The sequence below is a fragment of the Somniosus microcephalus genome, chromosome 19, assembly GCF_052327205.1.
Source record: "Somniosus microcephalus isolate GS21.2 chromosome 19, FLI_Smic_1.0, whole genome shotgun sequence".
Classification (NCBI taxonomy): Eukaryota; Metazoa; Chordata; class Chondrichthyes; order Squaliformes; family Somniosidae; genus Somniosus; species Somniosus microcephalus.
The window spans coordinates 23006930-23023280 of record NC_141005.1 but is presented as its reverse complement, the minus strand read 5'-3'; the positions used below and the strand labels follow the sequence as shown (position 1 = coordinate 23023280).

The 16351-nt window shown below is 46.6% G+C and overlaps 6 non-coding genes and 1 pseudogene across 6 annotated transcripts; all 7 read left to right on the top strand.

Annotated features, from left to right (window-relative positions):
• The first annotated feature begins 534 nt into the window (after positions 1 to 534).
• On the top strand, positions 535 to 653 carry LOC147103787 (5S ribosomal RNA). Its single transcript, XR_015072665.1, has one exon. It is a non-coding gene; the product is annotated as a 5S ribosomal RNA (ribosomal RNA).
• A 2415-nt stretch (positions 654 to 3068) lies between these two features.
• LOC147103786 (5S ribosomal RNA) lies at positions 3069 to 3187 on the top strand. The gene has a single exon (XR_015072766.1). It is a non-coding gene; the product is annotated as a 5S ribosomal RNA (ribosomal RNA).
• A 2398-nt stretch (positions 3188 to 5585) lies between these two features.
• Positions 5586 to 5704, top strand: LOC147103785 (5S ribosomal RNA). The gene has a single exon (XR_015072602.1). It is a non-coding gene; the product is annotated as a 5S ribosomal RNA (ribosomal RNA).
• Positions 5705 to 8135: 2431 nt separating this feature from the next.
• On the top strand, positions 8136 to 8254 carry LOC147103784 (5S ribosomal RNA; annotated as a pseudogene).
• Positions 8255 to 10677: 2423 nt separating this feature from the next.
• On the top strand, positions 10678 to 10796 carry LOC147103783 (5S ribosomal RNA). The gene has a single exon (XR_015072551.1). It is a non-coding gene; the product is annotated as a 5S ribosomal RNA (ribosomal RNA).
• Positions 10797 to 13223: 2427 nt separating this feature from the next.
• Positions 13224 to 13342, top strand: LOC147103782 (5S ribosomal RNA). Its single transcript, XR_015072550.1, has one exon. It is a non-coding gene; the product is annotated as a 5S ribosomal RNA (ribosomal RNA).
• Positions 13343 to 15779: 2437 nt separating this feature from the next.
• On the top strand, positions 15780 to 15898 carry LOC147103781 (5S ribosomal RNA). The gene has a single exon (XR_015072746.1). It is a non-coding gene; the product is annotated as a 5S ribosomal RNA (ribosomal RNA).
• The last annotated feature ends 453 nt before the right edge of the window (positions 15899 to 16351 follow it).

Here is a 16351-nt window from a genome sequence, read left to right as displayed (position 1 = left end):
TGTCTTTCTAAATGAAGATTTCTCCTGTCCCTCAGAACTTTTTCCAATAATTTTCCCACCACCGAGGTTAGGCTGACTGGCCTGTAATTATGCGGTCTATCCCTCTCTCCCTTTTGAAAGAACGGTAGCACGTTAGCAGTCCTCCAGTGGTCGGGCACCACACCTGTAGCCAGAGAGGATTGTAAAATGATGGTGAGAGCCTGTGCTATTTGGTGTCTTACTTCTCTTAAGAGTGTGGGATAGATTTGATGCGGGCCTGGGTATTTGTCCAGTTTGAAAGATGCTACAGCCCTTAAGACTTGGTGTTTGAGCATGTTTATTTGATGTAATATTTGAATAGAAGGCAATGAAGGGTTGGGCTTGTAGTTTGTTTGTGTGGGAGGCAGAGCAGCAAGAAGAGGTGGAGGGGGGGTGGGGGGTTGCGGGAGGAGTAAAATTTGTAAATGTAAATTGAGTGTTGAATACTTGTATGAATGCGTAGAAGAGAAAAAAATGGGCGACAGCTTTAAGTAAAGAGAAAGCCAGCTAGCATATGCCTACGGCCATACTAGTCTGAATGCGCCCGATCTCGTCTGATCTCGGAAGCTAAGCAGAGTCAGGCCTGGTTAGTACTTGGATGGGAGACTGCCTGGGAATACCAGGTGCAGTAGGCTTTTGCTGCCGCCACAGGCTGCTCAACGTTTTGCACACACACGCGCACACACTGCTCTTAATCAATCAACATCCTTTTTCCTGCTCTCTGTCTCTCTCTCTCGCTTTCCTTTGACCATTTCTTCGCTGCACATTCTCCTGCTGCTACACAAATGCAAGGGGCTCCAGACACAGGGCCGAAATAAGCAGAAGAAGAAAATAAGATAGCCAAAATACACACACTGGCGGAGGGCCACCAGGACACAGCAGCAGAGAGGAGAGACAAGGTGCATAGAAAACTCGGAGGGACAAACAGCAACAGAACAAAGAAGAATGTAGAAAGAGCAGCAGTTAAATTCAGGAAAAAAGCAAAGCCAACTAGCATGCTGTTGAAATGCATGTGTGTTAATGCGAGGAGTGTTACAAATAAGATTGACGAGTTGCAGGCGCAAGTTGCCACATGGGGTTATGCAATAGTAGCCATAACGGAGACCTGGCTTCAAAATGGGCGGAATTGGAAACTAAACAATCCTGGCTACAATGTAATAACATTTGTAGAAGTCGTGTGGGCAGATGTCACATGATCAGGCAGAATCATAGAAATTTACAGCACAGAAGGAGGCCATTCGGCCCATCTTGTCCGTGCCAGCCGACAAAGAGCAATCCACCCAAATCCCACTTTACAGCACTTGGTCCGTAGCCTTGTAGGTTACGGCAGTTCAAGTGCATATCCAAGTACTTTTTAAACGTGATGAGGGTTTCTGCCTCTACCACCCTTTCAGGCAGTGCATTCCAGACCCCCACCATTCACTGGGTGAAAAAATGTCTCCTCAAATTCCCTGTACACCTCCTACCAATTACTTGAAATCTATTATTGACCCTTCTGCTAAGGGAAATAGGTCCTTCCTATCCACTCTATCTCGGCCCCTCATAATTTTACACACCTCAATTAGGTCTCGCCTCAGCCTCCTGTGTTCCAAAGAAAACAACCCCAGCCTATCCAATCTTTCCTCATAACTAAAATTCCCCAGCCCAGGCAACATCCTCGGAAATCTCCTCTGCACCTTCTCTAGTGCAATCGCATCCTTCTTGTAATGTGGTGACCAGAACTGCACGCGGCACTCTAGCTGCGGCCTAACTAGTGTTTTATACAGTTGAAGCATAACCTCCCCGCTCTTATATTCTACGCCTCGGCTAATAAAGGCAAGTATCCCGTATGCCTGCTTAACCACTTTATCTACCTGTCCTGCTACCTTCAGGGATCTGTGGACATGCACTCCAAGGTCCCGCTGATCCTCTGCATTTCTCAGTGTCCTACCATTTATTGTGTATTCCAACTGAATTCCATTTGCCACTGTTCTGCCCACTAGACGAGTCCATTGATATCTTCCTGCAGTCTACAGCATTCTGTTTCATTATTAACCACACGGCCAATTTTTGTATCATCTGCAAACTTCTTAATCATACTTCCTACATTCAAATCCAAATCATTGATATATACCAGAAAAAGCAAAGGGCCCAGTACTGAGTCGGTGCAGGCTCGATGGGCCGAAATGGCCTCTATCTGCACTGTGGGGTTTCTGTGATTCTGTGAGCCCTGCGGAACCCCACTGGAAACAGCCTTCCGGTCACAAAAACACCCTTCGACCATTACCCTTTGTTTCCTGCCTCTGAGCCAATTTTGGATCCAACTTGCCACTTTGCCTTGGATCCCATGGGCTTTTACTTTCGTGACCAATCTGGCATGCGGGACCTTATCAAAAGCCTTGCTAAAATCCATATAGACTACATCAAAGGCACTACCCTCATCGACCCTCCTTGTTACCTCCTCGAAAAATTGAATTGCGTTAGTCAGACACGACCTTCCGTTAAGAAATCCATGCTGACTGTCCCTGATTAATCCGTGTCTTTCTAAATGAAGATTTCTCCTGTCCCTCAGAACTTTTTCCAATAATTTACCCACCACCGAGGTTAGGCTGACTGGCCTGTAATTATGCGGTCTATCCCTCTCTCCCTTTTGAAAGAACGGTAGCACGTTAGCAGTCCTCCAGTGGTCGGGCACCACACCTGTAGCCAGAGAGGATTGTAAAATGATGGTGAGAGCCTGTGCTATTTGGTGTCTTACTTCTCTTAAGAGTGTGGGATAGATTTGATGCGGGCCTGGGTATTTGTCCAGTTTGAAAGATGCTACAGCCCTTAAGACTTGGTGTTTGAGCATGTTTATTTGATGTAATATTTGAATAGAAGGCAATGAAGGGTTGGGCTTGTAGTTTGTTTGTGTGGGAGGCAGAGCAGCAAGAAGAGGTGGAGGGGGGGTGGGGGGTTGCGGGAGGAGTAAAATTTGTAAATGTAAATTGAGTGTTGAATACTTGTATGAATGCGTAGAAGAGAAAAAAATGGGCGACAGCTTTAAGTAAAGAGAAAGCCAGCCAGCATATGCCTACGGCCCTACTAGTCTGAATGCGCCCGATCTCGTCTGATCTCGGAAGCTAAGCAGAGTCAGGCCTGGTTAGTACTTGGATGGGAGACCGCCTGGGAATACCAGGTGCAGTAGGCTTTTGCTGCCGCTACAGGCTGCTCAACGTTTTGCACACACACGCGCACACACTGCTCTTAATCAATCAACATCCTTTTTGCTGCTCTCTCTCTCTCTCTCGCTTTCCTTTGACCATTTCTTCGCTGCACATTCTCCTGCTGCTACACAAATGCAAGGGGCTCCAGACACAGGGCCGAAATAAGCAGAAGAAGAAAATAAGATAGCCAAAATACACACACTGGCGGAGGGCCACCAGGACACAGCAGCAGAGAGGAGAGACAAGGTGCATAGAAAACTCGGAGGGACAAACAGCAACAGAACAAAGAAGAATGTAGAAAGAGCAGCAGTTAAATTCAGGAAAAAAGCAAAGCCAACTAGCATGCTGTTGAAATGCATGTGTGTTAATGCGAGGAGCGTTACAAATAAGATTGACGAGTTGCAGGCGCAAGTTGCCACATGGGGTTATGCAATAGTAGCCATAACGGAGACCTGGCTTCAAAATGGGCGGAATTGGAAACTAAACAATCCTGGCTACAATGTAATAACATTTGTAGAAGTCGTGTGGGCAGATGTCACATGATCAGGCAGAATCATAGAAATTTACAGCACAGAAGGAGGCCATTCGGCCCATCTTGTCCGTGCCAGCCGACAAAGAGCAATCCACCCAAATCCCACTTTACAGCACTTGGTCCGTAGCCTTGTAGGTTACGGCAGTTCAAGTGCATATCCAAGTACTTTTTAAACGTGATGAGGGTTTCTGCCTCTACCACCCTTTCAGGCAGTGCATTCCAGACCCCCACCATTCACTGGGTGAAAAAATGTCTCCTCAAATTCCCTGTAAACCTCCTACCAATTACTTGAAATCTATTATTGACCCTTCTGCTAAGGGAAATAGGTCCTTCCTATCCACTCTATCTCGGCCCCTCATAATTTTACACACCTCAATTAGGTCTCACCTCAGCCTCCTGTGTTCCAAAGAAAACAACCCCAGCCTATCCAATCTTTCCTCATAACTAAAATTCCCCAGCCCAGGCAACATCCTCGGAAATCTCCTCTGCACCTTCTCTAGTGCAATCGCATCCTTCTTGTAATGTGGTGACCAGAACTGCACGCGGCACTCTAGCTGCGGCCTAACTAGTGTTTTATACAGTTGAAGCATAACCTCCCCGCTCTTATATTCTACACCTCGGCTAATAAAGGCAAGTATCCCGTATGCCTGCTTAACCACTTTATCTACCTGTCCTGCTACCTTCAGGGATCTGTGGACATGCACTCCAAGGTCCCGCTGATCCTCTGCATTTCTCAGTGTCCTACCATTTATTGTGTATTCCAACTGAATTCCATTTGCCACTGTTCTGCCCACTAGACGAGTCCATTGATATCTTCCTGCAGTCTACAGCATTCTGTTTCATTATTAACCACACGGCCAATTTTTGTATCATCTGCAAACTTCTTAATCATACTTCCTACATTCAAATCCAAATCATTGATATATACCAGAAAAAGCAAAGGGCCCAGTACTGAGTCGGTGCAGGCTCGATGGGCCGAAATGGCCTCTATCTGCACTGTGGGGTTTCTGTGATTCTGTGAGCCCTGCGGAACCCCACTGGAAACAGCCTTCCGGTCACAAAAACACCCTTGTTTCCTGCCTCTGAGCCAATTTTGGATCCAACTTGCCACTTTGCCTTGGATCCCATGGGCTTTTACTTTCGTGACCAATCTGGCATGCGGGACCTTATCAAAAGCCTTGCTAAAATCCATATAGACTACATCAAAGGCACTACCCTCATCGACCCTCCTTGTTACCTCCTCGAAAAATTGAATTGCATTAGTCAGACACGACCTTCCGTTAAGAAATCCATGCTGACTGTCCCTGATTAATCCGTGTCTTTCTAAATGAAGATTTCTCCTGTCCCTCAGAACTTTTTCCAATAATTTTCCCACCACCGAGGTTAGGCTGACTGGCCTGTAATTATGCGGTCTATCCCTCTCTCCCTTTTGAAAGAACGGTAGCACGTTAGCAGTCCTCCAGTGGTCGGGCACCACACCTGTAGCCAGAGAGGATTGTAAAATGATGGTGAGAGCCTGTGCTATTTGGTGTCTTACTTCTCTTAAGAGTGTGGGATAGATTTGATGCGGGCCTGGGTATTTGTCCAGTTTGAAAGATGCTACAGCCCTTAAGACTTGGTGTTTGAGCATGTTTATTTGATGTAATATTTGAATAGAAGGCAATGAAGGGTTGGGCTTGTAGTTTGTTTGTGTGGGAGGCAGAGCAGCAAGAAGAGGTGGAGGGGGGGTGGGGGGTTGCGGGAGGAGTAAAATTTGTAAATGTAAATTGAGTGTTGAATACTTGTATGAATGCGTAGAAGAGAAAAAAATGGGCGACAGCTTTAAGTAAAGAGAAAGCCAGCTAGCATATGCCTACGGCCATACTAGTCTGAATGTGCCCGATCTCGTCTGATCTCGGAAGCTAAGCAGAGTCAGGCCTGGTTAGTACTTGGATGGGAGACCGCCTGGGAATACCAGGTGCAGTAGGCTTTTGCTGCCGCCACAGGCTGCTCAACGTTTTGCACACACACGCGCACACACTGCTCTTAATCAATCAACATCCTTTTTGCTGCTCTCTCTCTCTCTCTCTCTCTGTCTCTCTCTCTCGCTTTCCTTTGACCATTTCTTCGCTGCACATTCTCCTGCTGCTACACAAATGCAAGGGGCTCCAGACACAGGGCCGAAATAAGCAGAAGAAGAAAATAAGATAGCCAAAATACACACACTGGCGGAGGGCCACCAGGACACAGCAGCAGAGAGGAGAGACAAGGTGCATAGAAAACTCGGAGGGACAAACAGCAACAGAACAAAGAAGAATGTAGAAAGAGCAGCAGTTAAATTCAGGAAAAAAGCAAAGCCAACTAGCATGCTGTTGAAATGCATGTGTGTTAATGCGAGGAGCGTTACAAATAAGATTGACGAGTTGCAGGCGCAAGTTGCCACATGGGGTTATGCAATAGTAGCCATAACGGAGACCTGGCTTCAAAATGGGCGGAATTGGAAACTAAACAATCCTGGCTACAATGTAATAACATTTGTGGAAGTCGTGTGGGCAGATGTCACATGATCAGGCAGAATCATAGAAATTTACAGCACAGAAGGAGGCCATTCGGCCCATCTTGTCCGTGCCAGCCGACAAAGAGCAATCCACCCAAATCCCACTTTACAGCACTTGGTCCGTAGCCTTGTAGGTTACGGCAGTTCAAGTGCATATCCAAGTACTTTTTAAACGTGATGAGGGTTTCTGCCTCTACCACCCTTTCAGGCAGTGCATTCCAGACCCCCACCATTCACTGGGTGAAAAAATGTCTCCTCAAATTCCCTGTAAACCTCCTACCAATTACTTGAAATCTATTATTGACCCTTCTGCTAAGGGAAATAGGTCCTTCCTATCCACTCTATCTCGGCCCCTCATAATTTTACACACCTCAATTAGGTCTCGCCTCAGCCTCCTGTGTTCCAAAGAAAACAACCCCAGCCTATCCAATCTTTCCTCATAACTAAAATTCCCCAGCCCAGGCAACATCCTCGGAAATCTCCTCTGCACCTTCTCTAGTGCAATCGCATCCTTCTTGTAATGTGGTGACCAGAACTGCACGCGGCACTCTAGCTGCGGCCTAACTAGTGTTTTATACAGTTGAAGCATAACCTCCCCGCTCTTATATTCTACGCCTCGGCTAATAAAGGCAAGTATCCCGTATGCCTGCTTAACCACTTTATCTACCTGTCCTGCTACCTTCAGGGATCTGTGGACATGCACTCCAAGGTCCCGCTGATCCTCTGCATTTCTCAGTGTCCTACCATTTATTGTGTATTCCAACTGAATTCCATTTGCCACTGTTCTGCCCACTAGACGAGTCCATTGATATCTTCCTGCAGTCTACAGCATTCTGTTTCATTATTAACCACACGGCCAATTTTTGTATCATCTGCAAACTTCTTAATCATACTTCCTACATTCAAATCCAAATCATTGATATATACCAGCAAAAGCAAAGGGCCCAGTACTGAGTCGGTGCAGGCTCGATGGGCCGAAATGGCCTCTATCTGCACTGTGGGGTTTCTGTGATTCTGTGAGCCCTGCGGAACCCCACTGGAAACAGCCTTCCGGTCACAAAAACACCCTTCGACCATTACCCTTTGTTTCCTGCCTCTGAGCCAATTTTGGATCCAACTTGCCACTTTGCCTTGGATCCCATGGGCTTTTACTTTCGTGACCAATCTGGCATGCGGGACCTTATCAAAAGCCTTGCTAAAATCCATATAGACTACATCAAAGGCACTACCCTCATCGACCCTCCTTGTTACCTCCTCGAAAAATTGAATTGCGTTAGTCAGACACGACCTTCCGTTAAGAAATCCATGCTGACTGTCCCTGATTAATCCGTGTCTTTCTAAATGAAGATTTCTCCTGTCCCTCAGAACTTTTTCCAATAATTTTCCCACCACCGAGGTTAGGCTGACTGGCCTGTAATTATGCGGTCTATCCCTCTCTCCCTTTTGAAAGAGCGGTAGCACGTTAGCAGTCCTCCAGTGGTCGGGCACCACACCTGTAGCCAGAGAGGATTGTAAAATGATGGTGAGAGCCTGTGCTATTTGGTGTCTTACTTCTCTTAAGAGTGTGGGATAGATTTGATGCGGGCCTGGGTATTTGTCCAGTTTGAAAGATGCTACAGCCCTTAAGACTTGGTGTTTGAGCATGTTTATTTGATGTAATATTTGAATAGAAGGCAATGAAGGGTTGGGCTTGTAGTTTGTTTGTGTGGGAGGCAGAGCAGCAAGAAGAGGTGGAGGGGGGGTGGGGGGTTGCGGGAGGAGTAAAATTTGTAAATGTAAATTGAGTGTTGAATACTTGTATGAATGCGTAGAAGAGAAAAAAATGGGCGACAGCTTTAAGTAAAGAGAAAGCCAGCTAGCATATGCCTACGGCCATACTAGTCTGAATGCGCCCGATCTCGTCTGATCTCGGAAGCTAAGCAGCGTCAGGCCTGGTTAGTACTTGGATGGGAGACTGCCTGGGAATACCAGGTGCAGTAGGCTTTTGCTGCCGCCACAGGCTGCTCAACGTTTTGCACACACACGCGCACACACTGCTCTTAATCAATCAACATCCTTTTTGCTGCTCTCTCTCTCTCTGTCTCTCTCTCTCGCTTTCCTTTGACCATTTCTTCGCTGCACATTCTCCTGCTGCTACACAAATGCAAGGGGCTCCAGACACAGGGCCGAAATAAGCAGAAGAAGAAAATAAGATAGCCAAAATACACACACTGGCGGAGGGCCACCAGGACACAGCAGCAGAGAGGAGAGACAAGGTGCATAGAAAACTCGGAGGGACAAACAGCAACAGAACAAAGAAGAATGTCGAAAGAGCAGCAGTTAAATTCAGGAAAAAAGCAAAGCCAACTAGCATGCTGTTGAAATGCATGTGTGTTAATGCGAGGAGCGTTACAAATAAGATTGACGAGTTGCAGGCGCAAGTTGCCACATGGGGTTATGCAATAGTAGCTATAACGGAGACCTGGCTTCAAAATGGGCGAAATTGGAAACTAAACAATCCTGGCTACAATGTAATAACATTTGTAGAAGTCGTGTGGGCAGATGTCACATGATCAGGCAGAATCATAGAAATTTACAGCACAGAAGGAGGCCATTCGGCCCATCTTGTCCGTGCCAGCCGACAAAGAGCAATCCACCCAAATCCCACTTTACAGCACTTGGTCCGTAGCCTTGTAGGTTACGGCAGTTCAAGTGCATATCCAAGTACTTTTTAAACGTGATGAGGGTTTCTGCCTCTACCACCCTTTCAGGCAGTGCATTCCAGACCCCCACCATTCACTGGGTGAAAAAATGTCTCCTCAAATTCCCTGTAAACCTCCTACCAATTACTTGAAATCTATTATTGACCCTTCTGCTAAGGGAAATAGGTCCTTCCTATCCACTCTATCTCGGCCCCTCATAATTTTACACACCTCAATTAGGTCTCGCCTCAGCCTCCTGTGTTCCAAAGAAAACAACCCCAGCCTATCCAATCTTTCCTCATAACTAAAATTCCCCAGCCCAGGCAACATCCTCGGAAATCTCCTCTGCACCTTCTCTAGTGCAATCGCATCCTTCTTGTAATGTGGTGACCAGAACTGCACGCGGCACTCTAGCTGCGGCCTAACTAGTGTTTTATACAGTTGAAGCATAACCTCCCCGCTCTTATATTCTACGCCTCGGCTAATAAAGGCAAGTATCCCGTATGCCTGCTTAACCACTTTATCTACCTGTCCTGCTACCTTCAGGGATCTGTGGACATGCACTCCAAGGTCCCGCTGATCCTCTGCATTTCTCAGTGTCCTACCATTTATTGTGTATTCCAACTGAATTCCATTTGCCACTGTTCTGCCCACTAGACGAGTCCATTGATATCTTCCTGCAGTCTACAGCATTCTGTTTCATTATTAACCACACGGCCAATTTTTGTATCATCTGCAAACTTCTTAATCATACTTCCTACATTCAAATCCAAATCATTGATATATACCAGAAAAAGCAAAGGGCCCAGTACTGAGTCGGTGCAGGCTCGATGGGCCGAAATGGCCTCTATCTGCACTGTGGGGTTTCTGTGATTCTCTGAGCCCTGCGGAACCCCACTGGAAACAGCCTTCCGGTCACAAAAACACCCTTCGACCATTACCCTTTGTTTCCTGCCTCTGAGCCAATTTTGGATCCAACTTGCCACTTTGCCTTGGATCCCATGGGCTTTTACTTTCGTGACCAATCTGGCATGCGGGACCTTATCAAAAGCCTTGCTAAAATCCATATAGACTACATCAAAGGCACTACCCTCATCGACCCTCCTTGTTACCTCCTCGAAAAATTGAATTGCGTTAGTCAGACACGACCTTCCGTTAAGAAATCCATGCTGACTGTCCCTGATTAATCCGTGTCTTTCTAAATGAAGATTTCTCCTGTCCCTCAGAACTTTTTCCAATAATTTTCCCACCACCGAGGTTAGGCTGACTGGCCTGTAATTATGCGGTCTATCCCTCTCTCCCTTTTGAAAGAACGGTAGCACGTTAGCAGTCCTCCAGTGGTCGGGCACCACACCTGTAGCCAGAGAGGATTGTAAAATGATGGTGAGAGCCTGTGCTATTTGGTGTCTTACTTCTCTTAAGAGTGTGGGATAGATTTGATGCGGGCCTGGGTATTTGTCCAGTTTGAAAGATGCTACAGCCCTTAAGACTTGGTGTTTGAGCATGTTTATTTGATGTAATATTTGAATAGAAGGCAATGAAGGGTTGGGCTTGTAGTTTGTTTGTGTGGGAGGCAGAGCAGCAAGAAGAGGTGGAGGGGGGGTGGGGGGTTGCGGGAGGAGTAAAATTTGTAAATGTAAATTGAGTGTTGAATACTTGTATGAATGCGTAGAAGAGAAAAAAATGGGCGACAGCTTTAAGTAAAGAGAAAGCCAGCTAGCATATGCCTACGGCCATACTAGTCTGAATGCGCCCGATCTCGTCTGATCTCGGAAGCTAAGCAGAGTCAGGCCTGGTTAGTACTTGGATGGGAGACCGCCTGGGAATACCGGGTGCAGTAGGCTTTTGCTGCCGCCACAGGCTGCTCAACGTTTTGCACACACACGCGCACACACTGCTCTTAATCAATCAACATCCTTTTTGCTGCTCTCTCTCTCTCTCTCTGTCTCTCTCTCTCGCTTTCCTTTGACCATTTCTTCGCTGCACATTCTCCTGCTGCTACACAAATGCAAGGGGCTCCAGACACAGGGCCGAAATAAGCAGAAGAAGAAAATAAGATAGCCAAAATACACACACTGGCGGAGGGCCACCAGGACACAGCAGCAGAGAGGAGAGACAAGGTGCATAGAAAACTCGGAGGGACAAACAGCAACAGAACAAAGAAGAATGTAGAAAGAGCAGCAGTTAAATTCAGGAAAAAAGCAAAGCCAACTAGCATGCTGTTGAAATGCATGTGTGTTAATGCGAGGAGCGTTACAAATAAGATTGACGAGTTGCAGGCGCAAGTTGCCACATGGGGTTATGCAATAGTAGCTATAACGGAGACCTGGCTTCAAAATGGGCGGAATTGGAAACTAAACAATCCTGGCTACAATGTAATAACATTTGTAGAAGTCGTGTGGGCAGATGTCACATGATCAGGCAGAATCATAGAAATTTACAGCACAGAAGGAGGCCATTCGGCCCATCTTGTCCGTGCCAGCCGACAAAGAGCAATCCACCCAAATCCCACTTTACAGCACTTGGTCCGTAGCCTTGTAGGTTACGGCAGTTCAAGTGCATATCCAAGTACTTTTTAAACGTGATGAGGGTTTCTGCCTCTACCACCCTTTCAGGCAGTGCATTCCAGACCCCCACCATTCACTGGGTGAAAAAATGTCTCCTCAAATTCCCTGTAAACCTCCTACCAATTACTTGAAATCTATTATTGACCCTTCTGCTAAGGGAAATAGGTCCTTCCTATCCACTCTATCTCGGCCCCTCATAATTTTACACACCTCAATTAGGTCTCGCCTCAGCCTCCTGTGTTCCAAAGAAAACAACCCCAGCCTATCCAATCTTTCCTCATAACTAAAATTCCCCAGCCCAGGCAACATCCTCGGAAATCTCCTCTGCACCTTCTCTAGTGCAATCGCATCCTTCTTGTAATGTGGTGACCAGAACTGCACGCGGCACTCTAGCTGCGGCCTAACTAGTGTTTTATACAGTTGAAGCATAACCTCCCCGCTCTTATATTCTACGCCTCGGCTAATAAAGGCAAGTATCCCGTATGCCTGCTTAACCACTTTATCTACCTGTCCTGCTACCTTCAGGGATCTGTGGACATGCACTCCAAGGTCCCGCTGATCCTCTGCATTTCTCAGTGTCCTACCATTTATTGTGTATTCCAACTGAATTCCATTTGCCACTGTTCTGCCCACTAGACGAGTCCATTGATATCTTCCTGCAGTCTACAGCATTCTGTTTCATTATTAACCACACGGCCAATTTTTGTATCATCTGCAAACTTCTTAATCATACTTCCTACATTCAAATCCAAATCATTGATATATACCAGAAAAAGCAAAGGGCCCAGTACTGAGTCGGTGCAGGCTCGATGGGCCGAAATGGCCTCTATCTGCACTGTGGGGTTTCTGTGATTCTCTGAGCCCTGCGGAACCCCACTGGAAACAGCCTTCCGGTCACAAAAACACCCTTCGACCATTACCCTTTGTTTCCTGCCTCTGAGCCAATTTTGGATCCAACTTGCCACTTTGCCTTGGATCCCATGGGCTTTTACTTTCGTGACCAATCTGGCATGCGGGACCTTATCAAAAGCCTTGCTAAAATCCATATAGACTACATCAAAGGCACTACCCTCATCGACCCTCCTTGTTACCTCCTCGAAAAATTGAATTGCGTTAGTCAGACACGACCTTCCGTTAAGAAATCCATGCTGACTGTCCCTGATTAATCCGTGTCTTTCTAAATGAAGATTTCTCCTGTCCCTCAGAACTTTTTCCAATAATTTTCCCACCACCGAGGTTAGGCTGACTGGCCTGTAATTATGCGGTCTATCCCTCTCTCCCTTTTGAAAGAACGGTAGCACGTTAGCAGTCCTCCAGTGGTCGGGCACCACACCTGTAGCCAGAGAGGATTGTAAAATGATGGTGAGAGCCTGTGCTATTTGGTGTCTTACTTCTCTTAAGAGTGTGGGATAGATTTGATGCGGGCCTGGGTATTTGTCCAGTTTGAAAGATACTACAGCCCTTAAGACTTGGTGTTTGAGCATGTTTATTTGATGTAATATTTGAATAGAAGGCAATGAAGGGTTGGGCTTGTAGTTTGTTTGTGTGGGAGGCAGAGCAGCAAGAAGAGGTGGAGGGGGGGTGGGGGGTTGCGGGAGGAGTAAAATTTGTAAATGTAAATTGAGTGTTGAATACTTGTATGAATGCGTAGAAGAGAAAAAAATGGGCGACAGCTTTAAGTAAAGAGAAAGCCAGCTAGCATATGCCTACGGCCATACTAGTCTGAATGCGCCCGATCTCGTCTGATCTCGGAAGCTAAGCAGAGTCAGGCCTGGTTAGTACTTGGATGGGAGACCGCCTGGGAATACCGGGTGCAGTAGGCTTTTGCTGCCGCCACAGGCTGCTCAACGTTTTGCACACACACGCGCACACACTGCTCTTAATCAATCAACATCCTTTTTGCTGCTCTCTCTCTCTCTCTCTCTCTCTCTCTGTCTCTCTCTCTCGCTTTCCTTTGACCATTTCTTCGCTGCACATTCTCCTGCTGCTACACAAATGCAAGGGGCTCCAGACACAGGGCCGAAATAAGCAGAAGAAGAAAATAAGATAGCCAAAATACACACACTGGCGGAGGGCCACCAGGACACAGCAGCAGAGAGGAGAGACAAGGTGCATAGAAAACTCGGAGGGACAAACAGCAACAGAACAAAGAAGAATGTAGAAAGAGCAGCAGTTAAATTCAGGAAAAAAGCAAAGCCAACTAGCATGCTGTTGAAATGCATGTGTGTTAATGCGAGGAGCGTTACAAATAAGATTGACGAGTTGCAGGCGCAAGTTGCCACATGGGGTTATGCAATAGTAGCTATAACGGAGACCTGGCTTCAAAATGGGCGGAATTGGAAACTAAACAATCCTGGCTACAATGTAATAACATTTGTAGAAGTCGTGTGGGCAGATGTCACATGATCAGGCAGAATCATAGAAATTTACAGCACAGAAGGAGGCCATTCGGCCCATCTTGTCCGTGCCAGCCGACAAAGAGCAATCCACCCAAATCCCACTTTACAGCACTTGGTCCGTAGCCTTGTAGGTTACGGCAGTTCAAGTGCATATCCAAGTACTTTTTAAACGTGATGAGGGTTTCTGCCTCTACCACCCTTTCAGGCAGTGCATTCCAGACCCCCACCATTCACTGGGTGAAAAAATGTCTCCTCAAATTCCCTGTAAACCTCCTACCAATTACTTGAAATCTATTATTGACCCTTCTGCTAAGGGAAATAGGTCCTTCCTATCCACTCTATCTCGGCCCCTCATAATTTTACACACCTCAATTAGGTCTCGCCTCAGCCTCCTGTGTTCCAAAGAAAACAACCCCAGCCTATCCAATCTTTCCTCATAACTAAAATTCCCCAGCCCAGGCAACATCCTCGGAAATCTCCTCTGCACCTTCTCTAGTGCAATCGCATCCTTCTTGTAATGTGGTGACCAGAACTGCACGCGGCACTCTAGCTGCGGCCTAACTAGTGTTTTATACAGTTGAAGCATAACCTCCCCGCTCTTATATTCTACGCCTCGGCTAATAAAGGCAAGTATCCCGTATGCCTGCTTAACCACTTTATCTACCTGTCCTGCTACCTTCAGGGATCTGTGGACATGCACTCCAAGGTCCCGCTGATCCTCTGCATTTCTCAGTGTCCTACCATTTATTGTGTATTCCAACTGAATTCCATTTGCCACTGTTCTGCCCACTAGACGAGTCCATTGATATCTTCCTGCAGTCTACAGCATTCTGTTTCATTATTAACCACACGGCCAATTTTTGTATCATCTGCAAACTTCTTAATCATACTTCCTACATTCAAATCCAAATCATTGATATATACCAGAAAAAGCAAAGGGCCCAGTACTGAGTCGGTGCAGGCTCGATGGGCCGAAATGGCCTCTATCTGCACTGTGGGGTTTCTGTGATTCTGTGAGCCCTGCGGAACCCCACTGGAAACAGCCTTCCGGTCACAAAAACACCCTTCGACCATTACCCTTTGTTTCCTGCCTCTGAGCCAATTTTGGATCCAACTTGCCACTTTGCCTTGGATCCCATGGGCTTTTACTTTCGTGACCAATCTGGCATGCGGGACCTTATCAAAAGCCTTGCTAAAATCCATATAGACTACATCAAAGGCACTACCCTCATCGACCCTCCTTGTTACCTCCTCGAAAAATTGAATTGCGTTAGTCAGACACGACCTTCCGTTAAGAAATCCATGCTGACTGTCCCTGATTAATCCGTGTCTTTCTAAATGAAGATTTCTCCTGTCCCTCAGAACTTTTTCCAATAATTTTCCCACCACCGAGGTTAGGCTGACTGGCCTGTAATTATGCGGTCTATCCCTCTCTCCCTTTTGAAAGAACGGTAGCACGTTAGCAGTCCTCCAGTGGTCGGGCACCACACCTGTAGCCAGAGAGGATTGTAAAATGATGGTGAGAGCCTGTGCTATTTGGTGTCTTACTTCTCTTAAGAGTGTGGGATAGATTTGATGCGGGCCTGGGTATTTGTCCAGTTTGAAAGATGCTACAGCCCTTAAGACTTGGTGTTTGAGCATGTTTATTTGATGTAATATTTGAATAGAAGGCAATGAAGGGTTGGGCTTGTAGTTTGTTTGTGTGGGAGGCAGAGCAGCAAGAAGAGGTGGAGGGGGGGTGGGGGGTTGCGGGAGGAGTAAAATTTGTAAATGTAAATTGAGTGTTGAATACTTGTATGAATGCGTAGAAGAGAAAAAAATGGGCGACAGCTTTAAGTAAAGAGAAAGCCAGCTAGCATATGCCTACGGCCATACTAGTCTGAATGTGCCCGATCTCGTCTGATCTCGGAAGCTAAGCAGAGTCAGGCCTGGTTAGTACTTGGATGGGAGACCGCCTGGGAATACCGGGTGCAGTAGGCTTTTGCTGCCGCCACAGGCTGCTCAACGTTTTGCACACACACGCGCACACACTGCTCTTAATCAATCAACATCCTTTTTGCTGCTCTCTCTCTCTCTGTCTCTCTCTCTCGCTTTCCTTTGACCATTTCTTCGCTGCACATTCTCCTGCTGCTACACAAATGCAAGGGGCTCCAGACACAGGGCCAAAATAAGCAGAAGAAGAAAATAAGATAGCCAAAATACACACACTGGCGGAGGGCCACCAGGACACAGCAGCAGAGAGGAGAGACAAGGTGCATAGAAAACTCGGAGGGACAAACAGCAACAGAACAAAGAAGAATGTCGAAAGAGCAGCAGTTAAATTCAGGAAAAAAGCAAAGCCAACTAGCATGCTGTTGAAATGCATGTGTGTTAATGCGAGGAGCGTTACAAATAAGATTGACGAGTTGCAGGCGCAAGTTGCCACATGGGGTT